This window comes from Peromyscus eremicus, chromosome 13 (genome assembly GCF_949786415.1).
Source record: "Peromyscus eremicus chromosome 13, PerEre_H2_v1, whole genome shotgun sequence".
In the NCBI taxonomy this organism is placed as follows: Eukaryota; Metazoa; Chordata; class Mammalia; order Rodentia; family Cricetidae; genus Peromyscus; species Peromyscus eremicus.
The window spans coordinates 35,860,202-35,868,572 of NC_081429.1; the positions used below are offsets into that span (position 1 = coordinate 35,860,202).

The 8,371-nt window shown below is 43.0% G+C and overlaps 1 long non-coding RNA gene across 1 annotated transcript; it reads left to right on the plus strand.

Annotated features, from left to right (window-relative positions):
• Positions 1-3,580: 3,580 nt before the first annotated feature.
• LOC131923138 (uncharacterized) lies at positions 3,581-8,007 on the plus strand. Its single transcript, XR_009382529.1, has 2 exons — positions 3,581-4,020; positions 6,345-8,007. It is a non-coding gene; the product is annotated as an uncharacterized LOC131923138 (long non-coding RNA).
• The last annotated feature ends 364 nt before the right edge of the window (positions 8,008-8,371 follow it).

Below are 8,371 nucleotides of genomic sequence, written 5' to 3' on the forward strand. Positions count from 1 at the left end.
CAGGAAACTTAGAAGGCAGGCAGGATTTCTCATAGAAAACTTTTCTCTTAGTTATATTTAAAAAATAGGTATCAAAATATTTTATTTTGGAAGGACGGAGCCCATGGAAAAACCTTAAACAAAGAAGTAAATTGCTTTAGCAAGGGAAATACTAGGGTTGAAGAAATTTATTGGTGGCTAACAATCACTGAAGGAAGAGATTTGAGGGAAACGAAACAGAGAAGAGAAAGGACAGAGACCTGAAGACGGGAGATGAGCACTTAAGAAGGAAAACTAGAGAGCAATTTCCAGGCTAGAAAAGCCAAGATGGGTTTAACAGTCAGCAAAATAGTGTCTGCAATTTGAAATGTGATCCTAAACCTTTGGTAACATCTGCTATATGTGAGATCTTTCCATAGTTGGAACCTTGTGAATTGGAAAAGAGGGTGCTTGCAACATTCAGGATGATGTGGGACAGGAGGGGAAATGATATAAAAATGGCTAGACATTTGCTGGAACAAGAGTTCCAGCAAGAACAGGAAATCGGAGTGAGAAGCCAACACCAGAACACAAGCCCTCTGAGAATTTAAAAAAAAAAAAAAAAATCCTTCAGAAGTAGGAAGGCCAAACCAATGTCTTTCTTCTGATCTAGTGGTAAATACTGATTGTCAAACTGACAGGATCTAGATTCTCTCAGGAGATAAAACTCAGTGTGTCTATGAGGGGTTATATAGTTTAGGTTGATTGGAGTAAGAAGACCCATCCTTAAATGTAGGTGGGATTATTCCATAGACTGGGAGCCCAAACTACATAAAAAGGAGAAAGTCAAGCTTATAATGAATGGTCATCACTGTCTGCTTCCTCACTGTGGATACAACATGTCCCAAGTTCTTGCCACCATGACTTCCCGCACCCTTAACTGTGAGCCAAAATAAGCTCTATCATCCTTTAATTGCTTTGGTTGGGATATTTTATGACATGGATGGGAAAACTAACACAATCCCCAATACTATAGATACTTGATTTGTACTTCGAGAATGAAAGCCAATAAATACCAGCAGAGACAGAAACAGGGAAATGGGGGTAAAGGTAAAAAGGACAGAAAGGGAGGAGGGGGGAGATGAGGGAGGAGGGATGGAGAGAGGGAGAGGGAGAGAGAGACAGAGACAGAGAGACGGAGAGAGGGAGAGAGAGAGAGAGAGAGAGAGAGAGAGAGAGAGAGAGAGAGAACAAGAACGAGGTTACAGGGAAAAGACAGGAATCCAGTGACTGTTTTATGTGGCACTGGTTTAGTTCTGAAGAATGCACATCATTTAGACATCATGGACAGGAAGCAATACTGGTACTAATAAAGGGACAAGTAAAGGGTACAATAAAGCAGATGATAAAGATACAAATAAATAATTTGGTAACCACAGTGTATGGGGATGGCATGTTTTAAACAGGTTAAAAAGAAATTATCAAGACAGCCCCTCAGCTCTAGGGCTTCTTCACCAAGTGGCCTTGACCATTGACCTAACTCTCTCTGAGACTCTTTCCACCTATAAAAAGTAGATAAATAATCATCATCTCTGGACAGAGCTGCTGTGGTGAGTAACTGAAATAATCATGTGTGTCTATAAGAGTTCTATTACTAGACAGGAAGGACTGGATTGTCTGGGACCAACAATCCCACCGAGACAAATAAAAAACAATTGAACAAAAAAAAAGTTTTTTTTCCAGAGGGGGGAAAAAAATCTATTTGGCAGCACTGGAGTATTATTAAGACAGAATTTGAGCGTCACAATCTGGAGGATAAGAGAAAATAAAATGGGTGATCTTGACATCGTGTGGCTTCTTGTTCAGTTGTGAAAATTGCAAGCTCTGGAAGTACAGGAGGTTGACGGGTCAAGAAAGTCAGAGCAGTCCAGAATCCCATGGGTAGGAGGGTCAGAGGGTTGATGAGTACAGCCACTGATTCATGTGCTGGAATCTTGGTCCCCGATATCGAGGTGGTAAGAACCTTTAAAAGGCGGGGCCTATGTGTCATGGCAGGCTCCACCTTCATGGATGAACACTATCGTACAGGAATGGGTCAAGACTTGCAGAAGTGAATTAGTTCCTGCAAGAAGGGTTTATAAGACAGCACCCTCAGCCCTCCCCCTGCTTTCCTGCTTCTTGTCTTATTTGACCTTTTCTACATGCAGACCCACCATGTGTTGACACCCATTAAAAGTCTCTTGTTGTGGAATATCTGTTTAACTAGGCAAAGATGTGTTACATTTGTTTATGTTGAGGAACATTGCTTTAACTATGTAAAGATGTGTTACATTTGTTTATGCTGCATTTGTTTAATGATGTAAAGATGTGTTGCTTTGCCTGCCTAAGGCACCTGATTGGTCTAATAAAAAGCTGAACAGCCAATAGCCAGGCAGTAGTGGGATAGGCAGGGCTGACAGGCAGAGAGAATAAATAGGAAGAGGAATCTAGGATGAAGAGAAGAAAGAGGGGAAAGAAGGAGGGAGAAAGAGAGGGAGATGCCCAGGGCCAGCCAGTCAGGCACGGAAGAAGCAGGAAAAGTAGGACATACAGAATGAAAGGCAAAAAGTCCTGAGGCAAAACATAGATGAAGAGAAACAGGTTAAAGTAAGTTATAAGAGCGAGTGGGACAAGCATAAGATAAGACCGAGCATTCATAACTAATAATTAGTCTCTGTGTCATGATTCGGGAGCTGGTTGGTTGCCCAAAAGAAAGCTTCCAACAGTCCTTCACCATAGCTCAGCCAATACCAGCTCAGGGTTCTCCAGTCTCCAGAATTATGAACTAAACAATACCTCCTTCTTTTATAATTACCCCACCTGAATATTTTTCGCAGTCACACATAATGGACTGGAATAGCACACCAACTTAGAGGGGCCACATTGAGCGCAAAGAGTAAGTCAGATTTGGATCAACTTCCACAGAGAATGGAGTCGAAGTCAGCAAAATCTGAGTGAATTAAGATTCTCCGACTTTTGGTGTAACTGCTGCTTAAAGAAAAAGAGGCAGTGTTCTCTGGGGGTAAGCACAGCCCCGAGCCACAAATTAGCGTTCCATTTTTTCATGCAGAATGCCCAGCATGTGATCCAAAATGACCAGACAGGAGCTGGAGAGATGCCTCTGTAGTTAAGAGCACGTATTTCCGTTGCAGAGGACTGAAGGGATCCACTTCCTGGAACCCACTGCTGACTCTCACCTGCATAACTCCAGCTGCAGGAGATCTAACACCCTTTGCTGACCTCCACAGGTGCTGCACTCACATGCACAAACTCATCCTCAGATGTGGACGTAGACACATAATTTAAAAATAAAATCTTTAAAAAAGAACGAGACGGGAGAAAACATAATGGAGAAAAAAATCTAAGTTAAGAAATAAGCAAACAAACAAACAAAAAACTCGAACAGACAATGAAAACAAACACAGCAAATCCGGACACTGGAGACACTCGTACCTTGAATATAGGTACGAGCATGCTCGAAAAATTAAACCGTAAGATACTACATTTTCATCAGAGAATGGAAACTATATAAGAAAGAATTCAGTGGAATTCTAGAACCCAAACGCACAGTTACGGGAAGCGAGCAGTCAGTGGTCGGGTATAAAGCTGAGGAATTGCAGCTGAGAACGGGTCACCTGAAAGACAAAGTCAGAAGGATGGAAATGCACACACGCTGACAGATGAAAGCCCCAAGAGCTGAGAGTGAGAGACACCAGGGACACAATAAAGAGATCCGGATTATGTGATATTCTGAGGACAGAGACTTGAGCGGGAGCAGTATTTGAGGGAATGGCAGAGACTTACAAAATTCATGAAAGGAATCAAGTCACATATTCTAGGACCTCAGGGGGATTTGTTTTAAAAGGAGATCTAGTCATAAAAAACTACTACTGAAAAAAAGAAAAAGAAAAAGAACCAAAGGCAAACATCAAGATCTGCTGCAGAATATGTTTCTATGTCTTCAAAAATAATCATCCACAGCTCTGGTTTTACAGGCCGGAATTGACTGACTACCAAAAAGAAGTAAGTGTGTGTACATTTGTTTCTAGATGTCAAAGGAAACTGGATATAGGAAGTGTTTAGAGCATCTTAATTAGGACTGCTGTGATAAAGGAGAGAGGTACGAAGTGGAACTAGGCTCAAGTATGAACACAGCACACACAAGTGGTCTTCATGGCCAAGAAGAGGGATGCAAGGTCCGGTTCAGGAGGAAGAGAAGTTCTACCTAAACTAACCTAACCAGATTCTTGTTGAGAGCAGTCCAGGCCACTCATTATCCTCCCCCCGCCCCGGGGGGGGATGGTGGAAGATGAGCAAGCTAATTAATAACGGATGCTGAGAGTGAGCAGAGCGGGAGGGTGGGCAAAAGAGATCCGGTCAAACTGAAGTGGTGAGATTCTTGATAAAATTAGAGGATACAGGGCAGGGGAGATGGTTAGTGCATGAAGGACCTGAGTTCAGATCTCCGGCACCCACATAAAAAGATGGGTATGGCAGCGCACATCTGTCACCCCAAAACTGGAGGGTCTGAGACAAGTGGGTCTCTGACATTCACTGGCCAACCAGTGAGCTCTAGGTTCCGAATGAGACTCTGTCTCCAAAAATAAAGTGGAGAGCAATAGAGGAAGGCATGAGACATCAGCCTCTGGCCTATCCACATGTGTGCACACGTACATACATATTCCTCCCACCCCATATACACATAGGCAAAGCAGTGATTCCTAGCTGAAAAAGCATTTGAGAAACACCACTAAAATTTGGTCAACAAGATCATCTTTTTTATTATAGTTGTTTTCATTTATTGTTTTTTTTTTGGGGGGGTTGCTACAAATTGCTCTACCTCTGAGCTACATACACCCCCAGATTCCCAGAAAATATTTTTAAACAGCGAACAGCCAGTATATCACTTACACAATGTATAGCTTACTAGTGTTTTTTATTGGTAGGTGGAAAAGTTAAAAAAAAAAAAGACACAAAAGAAGGTAAGTGGGACAGAAATAAAATGATAATATAGAAGAGGAGAATCAAGAAAAAAATAAAGGAAGGAAAAAGGGGGAAAAACAGAGAAAAATGAACCCACTGGATTCCAGCCACTGGTCAGGGTTAGAGGGCAGGGACAACCAACTCAAGGACAAGGCGTGGAGGACACTGGATTTGCTAATTAGCCATTGTTGCTTGGACTGAATTCCTGAGCATACTCCATCCTCAGACAAACCCAGATTTACATGCAAATACAGCTAATGTGCTCAGAGTATTTACTATTAAATATGCATTCAAAAGCAGACTCTGGGCCCGCTTTTCATTCAGCTCTCCTACCAAAAATATAAAACTGACCTTCCAGCACATTTCATTATCCTCACAATGAACTTGGGAGAAATATGGAACTCTTGGAAACTGTTGTAATTGTTCATATTTTGTGGTCTCATGTTGGAACTCATATAGAAAATAAGGGGCCTGCCCAATAAACATGCCTCTAAATATAGTCTATATCATTTTAACCACAAGATAACCCTGCTTTTCATCATGTCAGTGAAGGGGATGTATGTCAACATGTGTGTGGTGGTGGGTTTTAAAATGCTAACCAGTTTTACACTAACTTTTTCATCTGCTAAGATTTTTCCAGAACTCCAAGCAACATATCAAGGTACTTCACTTGGTAAATAATAGCCCCATCTTTACAAGTGAAAACAGGTGGTTTAGAAGAGGAGAGAATAGGATTCTCCCTGAGACAGTGCCCATCCCTAACACCTGGGGATCAAGGTCTCAGAGGCTGCCACCGTGGCTGAACCATCACTTGCTCAGCAGGGCTTGGTAAGATGAGATGGGGAAGGGGGAGTGAAGGCACTGAAGTCTATTCCTGACAGCACACTTTTCAACCGGCAGAGTCTAATTAAGGAAAATCTCCACGTCTTCATTCGTTTTGGCAAAAGCTTTGTGCGTGATGCTGTTAACTTCTGCTTGACACTGTGGACTAAAATTGGTCCAAAAAAAAGATCGTGGGAGACCATAAACAAGGATGGGAGCATAAAGGAGAGGATATCTTCATGCTGGAACAGATGCTCCTGGGAGAAGAGATGTATTCTGGAGTCTAGATGTCCACTTCTAGGTACTAATGACACACTGAGCTTCCTAATCTTAGAGAGGAGTGTGCTCAAGTATTGGGTACAAAGATAAATCCCAGACATCTTGAGAAGCTAAAAAGTCATTAAGACATGGTTGCCACCCTCAAAGACTTCAAGCCAAATTGGAAAACTGGGAGGGACTGGAAGAGTTAACTAACAACACGGGGTTAGTTAATAAAACAACAACAAAAGACAGTCGTGAAGAAATGTGGTTTTAATTTCCAGATGAATGGCCCAGCTAATACCGCAAGAGAATGGATAGATGGCTTCAAGCTGTGGTGGATATGAAAACTTTCATGAAGGAAGTTGGAATCAAACTGAGCCTCACATCTGAGTAATAATCATCAGAGCTATGTGTGGCCACCAGCATCCTGTGCCTCAGATACGTACCTCTTTAGACAACAGCAAGAATCCTCATAGGGTTGGTACTGTTGCCTCCATTTTGCAGAAGAGAAAACCAAGACTCATTAAGATCGTGTAATGTGGCTCAGAATCAGGATTCAGACTCAAGCTCACCCCATAACCTATTGCATGGCTACTTGGGGTGCCATAAAAGGCCTCAGTAAAAATGCATGGTGGCTGGCTGTACCAAGCATACTGTAGTGGCTGAGAGATCAGTTAGAGCCCTCAAGATGGAAATTTCTGGAGAACAGAATGGTACAGCTGTACAAGTAAATGGAGCCTGCTCTGCCTAGAGTCACCAAATTATAAGTAGCAGGTGCTATTGTAGAGCTGAATTAAAGAGGACGGAACCATTCGATTCAAAATATTTCTCTCTGCCCTATGTGTGGCTCATCAGCGCTGAATTCCTATTGAAGAAAAGCACCAGACCTCCAGGAGTCTCCATTCTGAACCCAGAGTAATCTACATTTGATTTTGCATACGTTTGCATATCAAATTCGAAAGCTCCCCCCCCCTTGATTATATACGATGTTAATTAATTGACTAGTGCATCCTCTAGCAGTTTCCCCTCCCGTGCCTCCTCAGCCTGGTACCCACCTAAGGTGCATACTTCTCACCACAGGGAGAATCAGAGGCCAGCCTGGCAGAAAACAGTTGGCACCGCTGCTCATCAGCCCCTGCTCGAAGGCTTTGGAGAAGAAAGCCTGCCCAACCTTGTCCAGAAGAGTGACAGTGAGCACCTGCCCTCATGATCCCTGCCCGCCCTCCCTGCAGCTCAGAGGCAGAGAGGAAGCGTCCCGAAGCCCTTGCAGTTTAAATGATAACTTAGGAGACAAAGGAGGTGGGGGAGAAAAGTAGCTTGAATCACCTACAGAAACAAAAGAAGGGCCAAAGATAGAAGCGAGAAGAAGGACACCACAGCCAAATTGGGCTCTGGGAAGGCTTTCAACTCTTTTATCTTTTCTTTGTTCGTCAGCCCGTTGAAAACTACTACAGACCCAAAGCCCTAGCATCATGGGAAATGAACAGTGCCCCTCACCTGGAAGGAGACTGCAAGCTCCCTAAAGTATGGTGGAAAGGACCGTCCTGTATGACACCCACATCAGTTCCTGAATTCCTCTCTGGCATGCCCCACCTACATTCTCAAATGTGTCTCTTATCAGACAGACTGCATACTCTACCCAGGCAGCAGAGGTCTGTTGTCCAGAGTTGGCAAAATCGAGGACTCTCCATTGCTAGGAAGCTAGGTATGACAGGACACGCCAGTGCACAGTTTCCTAAAAACTGAAAAGGGTCACCCTTTTAGCATCTAAAATGCCTCCCTCCTCAGCTCATTTTTGGAATGTAAGAATGGCATCAAAATGCTGCCTCCCTTTGAGTTCAGAGAACAATTGCATAGACCAATGAAATAATTTTATCAAATAGGGGCTGATATACAGAGAAAAGCGGGTTCATTCTCGCCCTCAAATAACATCATGCCTGCAGATCACTGTGGGTAGGTCTTGTTTGTTTGTGTTTGTTTGTTTAGACAAAAGTTCCCTATCTATAGTCCGGTCTGAAATTCACCATGTACCCTAGGCTGACCTCAAACTGATAAGCCTCCTGCCTCAGTTTCTTGAATGCTAGAATCAAGGCATGTACCACCACAAGCCAACCTGGAGGGCAAGCCAGATTGGATTATTTGGGAAATTCTGGAAGTAAAAGAAATGGGTGTGCAGAACCCCACAGCCCTTGATCATGAAGGATTGATTAGTAGAATTGCCAGAACCGATATCACCAAGGAATTTGATTGTAGAGCTGTCTTTTAACTAATTATGTGCTTGGTTTTGGGTCCCTGAGATGAGACTTGG